The sequence below is a fragment of the Hippichthys cyanospilos genome, chromosome 8 (assembly GCF_059441005.1).
Source record: "Hippichthys cyanospilos isolate Australia breed blue-spotted pipefish chromosome 8, RoL_Hcya_1.0, whole genome shotgun sequence".
Lineage (NCBI taxonomy): Eukaryota > Metazoa > Chordata > Actinopteri > Syngnathiformes > Syngnathidae > Hippichthys > Hippichthys cyanospilos.
Genome location: NC_142376.1, coordinates 21,433,816 through 21,448,956, shown reverse-complemented (window position 1 = coordinate 21,448,956; position 15,141 = coordinate 21,433,816). Strand labels below are relative to the sequence as shown.

Sequence of the window (15,141 nt, the reverse complement as noted above, 5' to 3'; positions counted from 1 at the left end):
CGGATGGTCGGCCTCAGGGTTTTGGTGGTGCTGCCGCTGTGATGGTCAAGACACACCAGACTCATTGTGTCGATTTGTGGTGGCATGCCCAGCATGGTCATCATTCACTGCAGACGATCATGTTACATTCCTCAGCCAATCAGCGAATCAGGGAATTTTGTGCGCTCAATAGTCAAAATTTGACTGACGTGGTTGTATGTCGTGAGATTTCTTTCTTCATATTTTATTTCCATACTAACTATGTTAGTAAGAAAGTAAAGTGGTCTTGAAATTTTGCTGAAAGTTACAAAAAAAATGTAGGGAAAACAATGGTCTTTCCTGTGAAAATGACACTTTCCAAGGTGAAGCATCGCATATCTGAAATGGTCTCTCAAAGGCAACATTACTCTGATTTGCAGCTATAAACTCGTTGGAGTTCATGCAACTGTGTTGGTGTTCTTTAAACAAAGTGATGTTCATTAATGCTTCATTTTGCCTATCAACAAAAAAAATGATATACTCATGTCATGAATTTGAACTAGAAAGTTTACACTCTTCAATTCAAAAGCTTCATTAAAAAATGAATATTTTAAAAAAAGATTTCCACCAATAATGTGACCTATAACCTGTACAACTCAATTGAAGATATTTTAAACTTTTTGCAGAGGAAAGTAAAAACAAACAACTGAGGTAATGTGGTTGCACATGTCTGTACACTTCTTTTTATTAAGAATATGGCTGTGTTCAGAAATAACCAATCATATTCAAATTCATGTTGAAAGGAGAGTCAGCGCATACCTCCCACAATTTAAACTACCTTTGAATAACAACTAACACTTTTCAGTTGTTATTTTAGGCCTATCAGAAAAAGTTTTGCAAGGTTTTATCTTGGTTTCCATTGGTATTTGAGCAGCAGTGGGTAGACTTTTGAAATCAACGGTACACTTAGACTTCTTTCGACAGCTAGTTGAGATTGAAACAACAGTATCTTTGTCTAATCATGCACATTCCTACAGAAGGAATGATAATTTCATAACAGTACTTGTCATTATTCTCAGTATGTAGCTTTGTCTTGCAGTAACAATTATGGGCCGAGCACAAACAGGAACTTAGTGTCGGTGACGGTTTAGTGGCTCACACGTAAGTGTGTAAACACTGAGAACGCACCTAAATGTCAACACAATTGCACAAAAAGGGTTCCTAATGAGTGTGGGGCTGTCTCTGTTTAAGTGCCCTTTCTAGATCCCATAAACCACTGTAAAATTACACTATCAGATCATATTTAGTTAATTAAAAGGAATATGACTAATTTAATTGGACTCAAGCATTAGTTGAGGGGGTGAATAAAGGCGTATTTAGCTGTTAAGCGTAATTAAATGTGGGCCAAACTGTAGCCTGTGAAGATACAGTATTTAAGTCGTCCTCGAGGACCATACAAACTGACAAGATATTAACAATAAAGACAGGAGAAGTTGTTCCACTCATCTTGCAGAAATGATGAAAGCCTGCAGACTTAACTGACAGCTGCTTTGGCAACTCGACGACACCAGAGAGAAAGGGGAAAAAAAGAAAATCAACTCACGTTTGGTGTTTCAAGTGTTTTAAAGTGTGATATTTGTCAGGGATTAGATGTGCACATTGTCAGACTTTGTTACGCGCCTCCAATCTGTCAGGCGCGACAGGAGTGCTTTATTACATCTCGATAAACGGCGCTACTTCTAGTCTTGTTTGCCTATCACTGAAAAGCACATTGTGGTTTGTCACACACCTTGATGCACGTCGCTCTTTTCGTTTTGTCTCATTTCAGAAGCGGGCCTGTGATCGATGAGGATTAAGGTGTGGATTTTGTCAAAGTGAAACACAGTATCTCCCTCCTCAACTGACTGGTAAGCATCTTGATTTAACTCATACATTTCCAGCCCAAAGTTTGGAAACACCCTCAAATTCAACGTGTTCCTCAAAATCAGTCGACTTAGACTCCGACACATAAATATGTGATCGAGACATTATTATTTTAAGGTGGTTCCAAACTTTTGACAGTTACTATATGTTTCCAGTGTGAGTTTCACCTCTTTCATGGCACTGGGAAAATGCAGTGCTGGAGTTTTGCCAGCCAGAATAAAAAAACATGCACACTTTGAATGGTATATAATACTCACTATGTATGAGTGTATGAGTGAAGAACTCAGACAATAATAGAGCCTGATAAGATATAAAGAGTGCTGACACAATTATTAAATGGAAGAGAATTGATTCCAAAATAACCAGCTGGATATGATAATTAAACAAACAAACAACATTGACGTGACCTTAGCCTGTTAACCTTGGCTTAGCTCAATAAGCTGCAGCATTTTGCCACAGTGTCCACTTTGCTGCTGTGGCCCTGAATCTTCTCTCACATTATATTCATCTCTTTAAAAATTGGGACGGGACAAGACGTAAAGGGCTAAAAATGACAATGTTTAAAACACGTGCTAAATTTATCCTAGCCTTTTGCAGTAGTATTATACTTTACAGTCTCCACTTGGTTGCACATGTCATGACTTTACTACAAAAAAATAAAATTGAAACGTCAACAAAATATCAACAAGATTTTTCTTGACCTCTTCATGCTCTCTTTCTCTTGGCACTGAGATGTACAGTGTATCCACTCGGGTTTTCCCGAAGGTTTTTTAAAAGCTCCGTAGCGCATTGAGGCGCTCTCTTTACCTTCGAACCGATATGTACAATACTGTATATCCACTTGGGTGTCCCAAGAAGTCTTTAAAAGTAGTGCGTGTGTCCAGCCATGCTTTGGTGTCTCGTTACTGCCTTGGTTAACAATTGAAGTTTGCAAATCCAGTGTAGCCTCAAACACCAAATCGATCCCGCATTCGGGATAGGTAAGGTAATAGATATTCTACGCAATCAGCCAAAGCCAACACCGCGGAGCTTGGTTGTCGAGAATAGCACCACCTTCCTGCAGTGAGCATTCACTCACGTTTCGTTCAACGAGAGGCCTCTAGATGGCGATCTTACGAGTCGATTGGCTATTGCAGATGTCTAATAACAACAGAGGCCGGTTCAAATATATCTTTGCACACGGCACAGAAGGCCCGCAACTTTTGAAGCGAATGCTCTAGCTCTTAGGGCGGCATGCAGATTTCACGCACCCTGGCAACACAAGTTAGTTGAATTCTAATTGGCTAAAAACTCTTAATATAAAACTATAGCACTTGAAGGATTGTAACCAAATGGATATAATATGACATGAAAAGAGTGGAATATGGAAAATAATTTTTTATATAAACAATATAAAATATATTAGTAAAACATTTGTAAACATAAATGTAAAATTGACTTTTATTATAGTTATTATAATTATAGTTATGATAATGTCAGGTTATATTTGGCCAGCAGAGAAGGCCTTCCTTGCTGGCCCTGACAGTTCCCCACTGTATGTGTGTTATGTTGTGTGTGTGTGTGTGTGTATATATATATATATATATATATATATATATATATATATATATATATATATATATATATATTATATATATATATACACATACATAGAGAGAGAGAGCTCCACAATGAAGAGGGAGAGGAAGAAAAATCAGGATATATTGAAAACACTGATCAATTGTTACTGCCGTTTGTTTTAGAATTTTGTTTATTGTTTCTTTTTTAATATGTTTGTGTCATTTTATTTCATTCATATTCAGTTCATAGTAAATAACTAAAATGGTGTTCTTCTTCTGCGATTTGTAATTTGGACACAGTTTCCATTTTGTTGGATCATGCACTTATATTCTGCCTTTAGTATACTCTCAAATACAATAGATCTAGCTTATAAGGAAATATAGAAGCAAATGGCCTGTTTGTTGTTGGCTAGACTTGCTCCTGATGCTTTCAACATGGCGTGGTTTTTGCAGTTTCCCGCAGAAGTGGAAAACACTTGACATGAAAGTACACACCCAAGACCAAATTTGCACCTTTTTTTGTACCCACTCTTTTACTTTAGGCTGCTGCACAAAATCTTTGGCAGAGTCAATTGTTTTTGTGCATAACAGCATCAAAAACTCTGCAAGGTAAATCCTTTTTGGTAGCATCTGCACATTGTGCAATATGCTAATGAGCTAATCTGCAAAAACAGATTGCCAGGAGTGAAATGCAGGACGAGGAAGGGCTGAGGGAGAGGCAGAGTGGGGAAAAAAGGAGGAAAATAGATAGGGGCATTTCTAAATTATGGATGCAACCTGTGATTTCGAAGAGGAAAAAGAAAGGTGCGGTGAAACTTCAAGTCATGCATATCAGATTATGCATCCACCACATTTTCTCATCATGCACCATGAGCAATCATGGATTGCAATCTAGTTTGTGTGTGTGATGAATGGAAAAAAATAGGAAGTACTTACACATTCATCCATGTCAAGTCGTGTGTGGCTGTGCAATCAAGCATTCCCCCAAGTCAATATGACGAGTGTCCAAAGCCTTGTTGACATTTTTCTGCACTGTTGTGTTGCATTGTATTTCATCGCGCTTGCGACGAGTCTCAGTCGCATAGCACTACACAAGCCGTTAATAGTCTTGACTACCCACAATGTTCAGTCGCGCAGATTACGTTAAAGACACACAGCATACTGATACCTGCTTTCTTTTAATTAGAGCCATTTTGCTCATTGTGTATTTTGCCTGCTCGTGCAATTCACCAAGGCCAAGGTGCCCTCACGGACACCTGTGAATAATAATACATTACAACAATTCTCAAATGGGGGTCTCTGTAATTGGCCGATTTCCACCAAACATGGCTAGAATTTTGGTGTGGGCAGTTTTTGGATTTAACCACATTGGTGAGTTGAAGAGGTGCATCTAAATTTCTGCTACCACCAAGCTCAGAGTAAGGTTTGATTTTGTTTTTTTTCTTGTTGTTTTTTTTTTTTAGCTCTGAGCGACTGTAATGTCCTTTTTTGATTGATAGCATGTGGCAAAATGGCCCACCACCTCTGCACTGTCAGGTGAACGTGCCAACCCGTCTGCCACTAGGATGATATTAATAGATTTTTTTTGCTCCTTACAGTATTTGTCCATGTACAAGTCAAGTTTTTTTCCCTCACTTTCAACCCCCATATTGGTGGGTGGGTGGGGGTTGGGTGGGGGGTTGACTTACACCTGCATAGCTAAAAACCAGACCAATTTTCTCAATATATCTGTGTTTGTATAACATTAATTGGAATGTGAAACAAGTAATATTGTGTCATGTACAAAGCTCAAAATTATTCTATATACCTCTAATTAGATATATTAAGCATCCGTTTTAGCGTGTTCGCACTCTCAAATGCACTTTCGCCAAGCAATTTAAATGGAAGGAGCTATTTGGCGCATCAGACTGTGATGATTAGTTTTACGGCTTCCCGACAAATTCATATTAAGCTGTGCCAAAAATAGAATGCATTGAAACTTCAAATCATTTTATTGTTATTATTTTCCACATTTGTCTCGTTTCCGCCACACCCCCTCCCCCAATAACCGCAACAGTATGTTATTCGATATACGATGAAGAAGTATGTCTTAAAGTACCGTATTTTCCGCACTATAAGGCGCACCGCATTATAAGGCGCACCCTCAATTAATGATTAGGATTATTAAATCAATTAATTACATATTTTAAATCTTTTTTAATCACAATATAGTAATACGCAAAGTAATAACAATAATAACTCAAATAATAACTCTAAACTCTCAATAGCATAATAACTAAATGTCATTATGACCAACCTTGTTCAACTGTAAACACATAAAAGAAACAGGTAAAGCTTACGTTATCAGTTCATTCCCCATCTACCAATCCCAATCTCAATATTGATCCATATATAAGGCGCACCTGATTATAAGGCGCACCATCAGCTTTTTAAAAAAAATGAGGCGTGCGCCTTATAGTGTTGAAAATGCGGTACCCTTATTTTGTCATTTTAATAACACACACATTGTGTTGTAATTGGACAACCCATGATATGGGCAACTACTAAGTCAGAGGTAGACTTATAATTAGGTTTTAGTAAAATTCACCCAAATCGAAGTAAAAAAGAGAGAGTCGACATACACAAAAGGTAGACTTTGATACGGAAAAACCCAATCACAATACCCTGTTCAGACTAGCCGAGCCGCATAGAACATGTAAAGACAAATGTTTTGACTTGACATCTAGCCCCTTTACAAATGTATCTATTATAAATCCCAATTATAAACAAACAGTTGATTTTGTTGCAACATTTATTTGGGTTTCTTTATTTGGTAATTGAGTGAAACCCCTTTTCCCTCAAAATTTTCCTTCAACAAAAAGCTGCCACCCCAGTTTTCGTCTTCCTTTTGTGAGTGTAACAGTTCAAGTTGTTAGCTATGGTTTGATTGTGTAGGGTGGAACTATACATGCTACTGTCCACTGATTGCTTTACAGGAAAAAAATCACTGCCGTGTTGAAGACAGGATGACAAAGTGCCATTTATTTAAAAATAAAAATGTAGACAAGTTACACACTTTCTCCTTCATATATTGTCATGCTATTTATGTATGTAGCATCGTTTTTACTGTTTGGACCAAACTAATAAACCTGCTAGAAAAATGACTTCACAAACTGATTTGAACAGCACTACTTTTTGGCAGCCTTATACAGTATACAGTGCACTACAAATATGCTTTTTGTAAGGTCTTTTGAATTTTTGGAAACAATGTGCCGTTGTCAGCTGTGTGTTGTAGTGTGTTATAGCGTCATGAAATAAATACACTTCGCCAATTGGCAGCAGTGCAGTCCTTTGAGGCAAGATCTTTCAGGATGTTAAACTGTTGATAAAATATAGGTGAGCTATACTAGTGCTAAAGTTGTTGTTTGGATCTAAAATATATCCTTTGCGGCCTCATTACCAGAACTTTTCGGACACACCTCAACATTTGATTCTAATGGGAACAATTCTTTTCAAAATCAGATGACTCACATTTCCGCAAGATGAACTCCCTTGAAAACTAATATCTAGAGAACACAGTCTGGTGAACAACATAAAAACACTGGCAAAACGTTTGAGGAGCTTAGTTCTCATTTTCACTCATTTTATTGCATTGTATGTGTTTGTGTGCGTGTGTATGTGCGGATGTGCTGTCACGTCAAAGACAGAGCCAACTGTAAATCTTGGATTGACCCCATCGAGGAAATGAGAAGTTGTGCTTGTGCCCTGGAAAGTGTTCATACTCTCTTTGCCTATCATATCCTTCGCTCTGTCTGACGTCTTTCTCTCTCGCATCGCGTGTCTGATTTTCTCCCGTGTGCGCTCTCAGGAACACAACTGACATGCAATACAAAGGCGACACGACACACTTACCGCCCTATTACGCCACTCATAAATAATTCTGCTTCTCCTGACATGTCATGCTGCTGCTGCTTATGTTCCGGAGTTGATTGCGTTTGTTCTGATTAAAGGCCAGTTGGTTACAACGAAGGGCTAAACAGCCCCACACTACCTTTTGTCAGACAAACGTTTGCAAGAGAAGCAGAATGTCACCACCAAAGCACATTGGTAAAGACATTGATGTAATCTGTTAACAACTATTAGCGTGCTGAAAAAAGGATTACAATGCACATGGCGGTTCGAATCGGCATCGCACTCGGTGCTTGAGCATCAGCTCGCGTCTGTTGCCTGAGAAAGTTTCCTCTTGAAAGCACTTTTTTTTTTTTTTTTTTTTTTTTGCTCAGCCTCATGAAATATTAACCTGATAAAGTTGTTTTATTTCCCCCGAAGGAAGAAACGGTTGCTGCCGCGGGTCCCTAGTAAACAAAGCCGCTAGTTCTTAAAAGTTAACTGTAAGAAATGGCATTTTTTCTAATAGCACAAAACCAGAAGAAAGTCACACAATAATACAATGCGGCATCTCATTATGTAACATTTGTGTATTTGCTTAACCAAGAAAACAGAATGGAGCTTTTCTTCGATATGTCTGTTTAAATTTTATTAATTAGGACTGCTGCTACGACTCAGCACACGGCCAAGTGGAAAGCGGAATAATAACATGGTGTGGGGCTTATTGGGCAACAGCACATCATCTGATCGGAGGTCAGATCTGTGCACCCTGCCAAGATATTTTTAAAGAGCGATGTGATAGGCCTGTTTAGAGAAGCAATTTCTCCAGGCAGAACAAAAGGGCAGAGTTCGCACAAAAGAGAAAAGCTGGCTTCCAAATATGTGAGCAGAAAATGAGGACTGTGAAGTCAAACAGAAAATCGTTGGTAGGGATTTTACAGGCTGTAGATTTAATGTCCATCTGATGGCAAAAAAAGAAATCAGAATTAATCCTCTTAGTTGTTTGTTTGGTAATCTGATTTTGTCAGATTTTTTTGGGCTGCTATCATAGGTTGCGGTTACTGATGCTGCCCCTGGACGCAGCGGCATTTTTCACCTCCAACAGCTCCCCCAAAAGTCCTCCCCTCTGGCACATATAAACAACATATCAGCAGACTAAATCCCCAAATCAAGATGATACTCTATGTCCGCTTATGAAATGATTCCTTCACTGTGTCAGAGCAGCACTCTATGTTCCAAATAAATGACCTACTTTGCACATTAACACCCATTTACATGTGGGGGAGATCAGGGACAGCTTCATCGTTTCATGAGCCCATCTCTTTTAAAGTGCAATGCACAGCTCTGGTCCAATTCCTAGAAAACATCACCCTTCTAAACACCGAAGGCCAATTTGAACCACAGGCATCGCAGTGATGGAAATGAGGGAGTCTTCCTTTAGAAATGTGAGCGTTGTGTTCAGACGGTTTTAAGGTACTTTAAGGGAAGGCAAGTCTGAGTCCAAAGGGTCACACTAAAGTGGAATTTCGAAGTCATTCAGTTTACCCTGGCAAGGCCCTTTACCTAGGCTGTGATAGTGATAGGCTATGTAGCAATGTAATGTTTGCTTTGGGCGTCTTTCTGGAGATGCTAATACTACAATTCTTGAATCATCTGAAATGTTATTGGCATCTGTAATAAAGCTCTACAAAAAAATCGCATATAGCACCAGTCAGTCAGCAGCGTAGCTAGCTCAGTGTTATTTATCCTTTTTTGAGCCAAAATACATTTTTTTTCTTTTAATAAATCTCGAGGCACACGACCAGACGAAGACTTTAAAATGTGAAACTCTATAGCCTACATTAACAACATTAAGTCAATTTCATCAAAATGTTCTCATCAGGAATCAAATAACATGGTCGCTAAAGGGATATTTTACTTTTAGTAAAGTACGTAATTTTTGTCTATAATTTATTTGATAAGATCATTATTTGTCATTAATACTTTAAAAAAAACCATTTTGACACTTGCTGTCAACTGAGAATGGCATCACCTGTGTTTGGAGCTTCGGCCACTACCAATCTTGGCTCAACTTGGGAACGGAACCCAGGAAAAAAATTGAGCTATGATTCATCGTTGCCTCAGAGCTGAGCAACTCTGATGCTATTTCCAGTTGACAACAAAGTGCAAATAGTGTTTTAATGTTATTAGTTATACATGAAAAATAATGGTTGTCAAATTAGTTAGACTAACTTGTAACTTTTTGCTGTAAATGTCAAAATTAGTAAAAAAAAAAAAAAAAATCTCTCCGACCCTTTACCCTGCTGAGACAAAAACCGTCAACCATTTGGTTGAGTGGGCAGATAAAGGGTTTGTGCTTTTTCAACATTCTTTGCCACCTTTTCATGCAATTGTGGAAGAGCATCTTAATGTCATCTTTGAAAAGGATCACTTTGATGAGCCCCTGGAGCTTGGCTAAGAGGGAAAAATACAGATGTTGCTGCAGCACGGTAGTGTTCTCTTCGGCAGGGAACTGTTGGATGTTCTAGGCATCTTGACAGCTTTCACGTCTTCTTGTTTACAGAATGAAGACAATTCTGCAGGATCTCCAAATACTTGTACTGGTTAATTGTCAGACCCTACAAAAAAAATGTTCCTGGATCTTTTCTGTCATCGATACTAGGTAACCAGAAAAAAAGCCTTTCTGAAGGGAATGGCTACAAAATGCTTAACAGATGTGTCGTAGCTTTCAATCCACGTGTTTGTATCAGAATTTTTCAAGCAAACAACAATCCTAACATTTGTTAACAAGCGATGATGAATATTGTGATGTCTTACTAGAGAAAAAAAACAAAGACAAATCAAAACATGAGTCTCATGTGACCCCATGATGATGGTATATCTGGTGGAATTATGAATCGTGAAACCACACAGGCATTCAACTTTCTACTCTCATTTTTCATGGTGTCATTAACCCTGATTTCGGATAGCTGAAACCAATAATCCAAAATTTTTATAGAAGGGAGACGATATGAAGCCTCTTCGGTGGTCTTGTGTTTGTCGGAAACAAAAGAGCATTTGGGCCAAATGGGGACTGACATCACTGGCAACAGCTGCGGGCTGCATGTACTTGTGCATGTTTACATCTTTATGCATGTGTGTGTGTGTGTGCGTGTCTTACTGTCTGTCAAGACGAGGTGACCTGATTGCTCAGCTGAGCAGTGAGGGTAGACCCAGCCTTGTGTTGTGAGAGTCGCACCATTTAAAACGTTCGAGATTGGACCACAATGCTCTTTCCTCGGCTGGCGGCCTAACCCCTCCCCACCGAGAGACATACTCACATGCACGCACACACTCTGGCACTGCTGGCCATGCCAAAACAGATTTGGAGAGGAAAAATGATCCACTGCTGCATCAGCTTCCAGCTATAATGCAGCGGGTCAGGACAAATCCTGTTAAAAGAGCCCTTATCCTTATTGCTGCAAAGATAAGACTCCTTTCCTTCTCTGCATACATTTTACAGCCAGCCACACTTCCTCTTTTTCCACGTTATGTAGGCTATGTCATCATTATCATCATTGATAGAAAACTAAGCGTTACTTTCATCTTTAATTCTGCCAAATTTATATATAGATATCCCAAAAGTCAAAATAAACTTCAATTGCGCTCAGTGAATATCTAAAGTCAGGGTTAACATATGTAGCTGCTGTTATAAGCAACTTATTTATTTTCTTAATTTTTTCCATTGTTAAGAGGAAATTAAATGAGATAATGTTGTTGCATTTTTTTCTAGACGGTTTTTATTATTTTATTATTGTATATTATTTTTTGTTTTACAACTTTATTGAAGAGAGGGAACTTGTTTTTTGTTGCACGTATACACGGGTGTTCAGAGTCACAGTTGATTGACAAACTCAATAGGGACATAAGGCACTGCATGGTGCATTTGAAATGTCAATAGCCTGTTGAAGAAGACAAGTGTTCCCATGATAACTTTATCCCCTTTGAGTGAAAGTGGCCAATGAGGTGAATATTGTGCTATTTTATTTATTGTTTCAGATAAATGGTAAATGGACTTTCACTTATATAGCGCTTTTCTACCTTAGGTACTCAAAGCGCTTTACACTAACTAGTCATTTACCGACTGATGACGCAGCATCAGGAGCAACTGGGGGTTCAGTGTCTTGCTCAAGGACAGTTAGACATGGTCTTGATGGTCGGGGGATCGAACCCACAGCCTTTCGGCTTAGAAATAACCACTCTAACACCGAGCCATGCCGCCCCAATAAAGTTTTATGTGTGTGCTCATTACGTTTGTATTTTCTTTGTAGTTCTGATGGTATTGTTGGGTTTGTTGACATGTGAAGGCATATAAAACAACATTAAATGTCTATGAAAAACAAGGAACAAAACTGAGCCTTGATTGTGATACCCGGGGGAAGTAACACCATATTTGACCTTGAATTATTTCTCCTCAAATTAATTATGATTTACAAAATTGCTGAGCAAAAAAAAATAAAAAAAAAAAAAAATATATATATATATATATATATATATATATATATATATATATATATATATATATATATATATATATATATATTTCGAGCTTAGTCCAGTTAAATACAAGACGACTTGTGTTTTTTCCCCTGAAGATTAACAACACTGGTTTAGGCTATTCATCGGTCAACAGTAGCATGCTTTAAACACTGCATTATTGTATTTACTTAAGGTTTTCCAAAATAAAGTTCAAAATTATTATGACATTAATGTAGCTACTGTTTAAAAATTGTGCTTTAAGAATCTCATTCCAAAATTCACAAACAATAAAATGTTTATAAAATTAAAGAATAAATTTGCATAAAAAATAACTCTGGTTAGCTCCATTTTCTTTTCTTTTTTTAAGAGTTGTAATCAAAAATCATTTAAAACCGGAATGAAAAGGAATAACTGAATTTAGAAATGTCTAAATTCCAAGATGGTCCCCCCCGCTTTTTTTTTTTAATTCTAAAGGATTAACTCTACAAGTGAGTTGGAGATTTGTGAAGACTGCAAAGAAGCAAGAACCGTAGAAAATAATCAAATTCTGGATTGTCTTATTACAACAATGGATTAACAAACAATTGCAAATACGCATTCATATTTACCAATTTTACCAAGCAGATATTAATGTAAAGGATGTAAATACCAGTGGTGAACCGTCAGGGCCAGCAAGGCCTTCTCTGCTGGCCTAATACAACCTGAAATTATCTTAACTATAATAAACCATGAAAATCATAATAACTATAATTAACGTAAATGTCAATTTACATTTATTTTAACTATATACATGTATTTTATATATAAGGTTCTGTTCTTTTTGTGTCATATTATATCCATTTGGTTACACTCCTACAAGTGCTGCTTTTTTGGTGTAGAGTTTTTAGCCAATTAGAATTCAGCTAGCGTGTGTCGCTAGGCAGACTTCATGTCTGCTTAGCTGGGAGGCGCTCGGGCATTCGCTTGAGCAAGTAGAAGTCTTTTGTGCAGCGCGCAATGACATATTGTGTACGGGCCCATATTTTTGTTAAGACATAGCTAACCGACCTATCAAAACGCCTTCGGGAAATCTCACATAGAACTGGACGCTCACTGCTGGAAGGCGGCGCTATTTTGATCCTCCATGTTTAACGGTGAAAGGAGTTAAATAAAGAGAAAAAAATAACATTTTGCTCGACCAGCTAGCGTTAGCGTACATCGAAGCCAGATTCTTGGGTGCTCTTTTTTTTAACCAACAATGGCTGAAGAAGAGCAAAACGGAAATTGGACCGACGCGACTTTTAGCATTGGAGTCCATGTCAATACAAAATGATTTATTATTAGAAATGAAACAAACTCTGAAGCAAGACAAACTCTACAAGCAAGTCATGAAAGTCTTTCTGAGGAAAAAAAAAAAAGAATGGATTTTGTACTAAAATAACTTGGGGACATCCGTTTTGGGTGAGTTAATATGTTTTTGTCATTTTATGTCATTCGCATTCAATTGTCATGTTTGGTTGTTTTTTTTTTTGTTGTTGTGGGGTTTTGTTCATGTTTCTGTTCCACTTGGGTTTACCTTTATTGTCTGCGTTCTCGTTAGTTTGATTTCGTCCACCGGTCTGGTGATACTTTGTCCATCCAGTTTTGCTTCCGTTCAGTCCAGCCTCATTTCCTTGTTAAAACTTCCTTTTTGAGTCACACATTTCTCAGTTTTCCTGCATGTTTAGGGCCCTGTTCCTTCCTCCTCGCAACTCTACTCACCATGCCCATGCAGACGTGACACTAATATTAAATTGCCATTTGTGATTTAGCGTACAATCTTGTTAAAGCTTGCCTGCTCTTGGTGGACTTCATAAAACTTAAAACGTGGACAAATAATTTGAAATTATTTTGACTTATTCTAAGTTTTGGAACGTATAATGATAAGCTTCAATTGCTGATGCTGTTTTTTTGATGTTTAAATGCTCCGAAAAAAAACCTGTGTACGTGTGCATGAGGGGTCCATTCACTGAAGGCCTAAGTGTGAAATGCACGGACTGCCACCGGGAAATACCAACGAACATTTTTGCTCTTCCCATTTTTGATGTGTACTTAAAAGGCTTTGTATATTAGTTGTGTTTACTTGTAGTTTTAAACAGTACAGCACCCGGAGTAGTGATTCACATGTCTGACTCAATATTGAAAGGGCCCTTGTTTGAATCTTTGGCAATAATATAAAATAGGCTTGAGTGGGTTTTCTCCATGGGCTTTCTGTTATGGTAGAGATAGGTTGCTCACCCCCCCAAACACACACACACACATCTCAAATGGAGGTCTGAAAAAAACGTTCATTCACAAAAGGAGAGAAGCAACTGTGAGGAGGAAACGAGTTCGCTTTCGTACATGAGCACATTAATCATGAGTATGTTTACGTCGACTTGGCACAATCTCTCGTCTAATGAATGTGGAGGCATAACCTTCAGCTGTAGCTGCCATCTTTATTTTACCACAGCCTCTTTCAGCTCCCTGGTGACACATGCTATAGTAATACTTGCTCGGGGGCTCCCCATATAGCTGTAATTTACTCGTATGCCACATTGAAAAAAATATATTGCAGCAGAAAAAAAGGTATATTTGTTAACCATGCTCTAATGGAAGTGAATTTATACTGTATATTGTTAGTGTGTTTTCTGTACACCTGACTACAAAAGACAGAAGGATTTCTTCAGACCTCTGAATTCTCATTACATATCTTTCACTACAAAGTGATTAGATAGTAGGTATACAGCAGTTTAATCTCTAAACACATTTCTAAATGTGTCCTCTGCATTGTTATTTGCTCGCGGTGACGTCCTTGGGTTTTTCCAAAGCTGTGACGTCACAGAAGCCTTGTGGATATAGATTTCAATGTGTAAGCACTCTGTTTTAGGCATGTTAGTTCCTTTGTGTTTAAATGTCCTCCTTGAAACACTTTGCTCACCAATGAGTCTGCTGTGTAGCACATGGGAAATTGTGCTGTAACTCTGTGGTGTAGCATGCTGTCTGGCTCTAATAACATCACTTCCGGTACCCCCAGTGGTTAACAGTAACTACAAATGCAATGCCACATGCTTCAGTAGGTTTGGAAACACTCGACTTGCATAATTTTGACCTTGTTTTTAATCGAAATACGATATGATACGATACAATATGCTTTTATTGTCCCTCTTGGGGAAACTGTCTTGGACTCAACAGCTGCAGCAAACATGAGAAAACAAACACAATAAGACAGCGAGCAATATACGCAAACAAAAATTTGCACCTCAGTATTGCACATATCCCATGGACATAAATATTGTACAAGCAGGCTACCCTGACA

The 15,141-nt window shown here is 38.1% G+C and overlaps 1 protein-coding gene across 4 annotated transcripts in view; it reads left to right on the top strand.

Moving 5' to 3' along the window:
• The window catches only part of LOC148420520 (zinc finger MIZ domain-containing protein 1-like), a 180,439-nt gene that overhangs the window by 66,351 nt on the left and 98,947 nt on the right, over positions 1 to 15,141 (top strand). For all 4 annotated transcript variants that reach the window (XM_088420709.1, XM_088420706.1, XM_088420708.1 and 1 more), the window contains exon 3: positions 1,787 to 1,865. The gene's annotated coding sequence lies outside the window, so the exon portion shown is untranslated. The remainder of the gene's footprint in view (positions 1 to 1,786; positions 1,866 to 15,141) is intronic.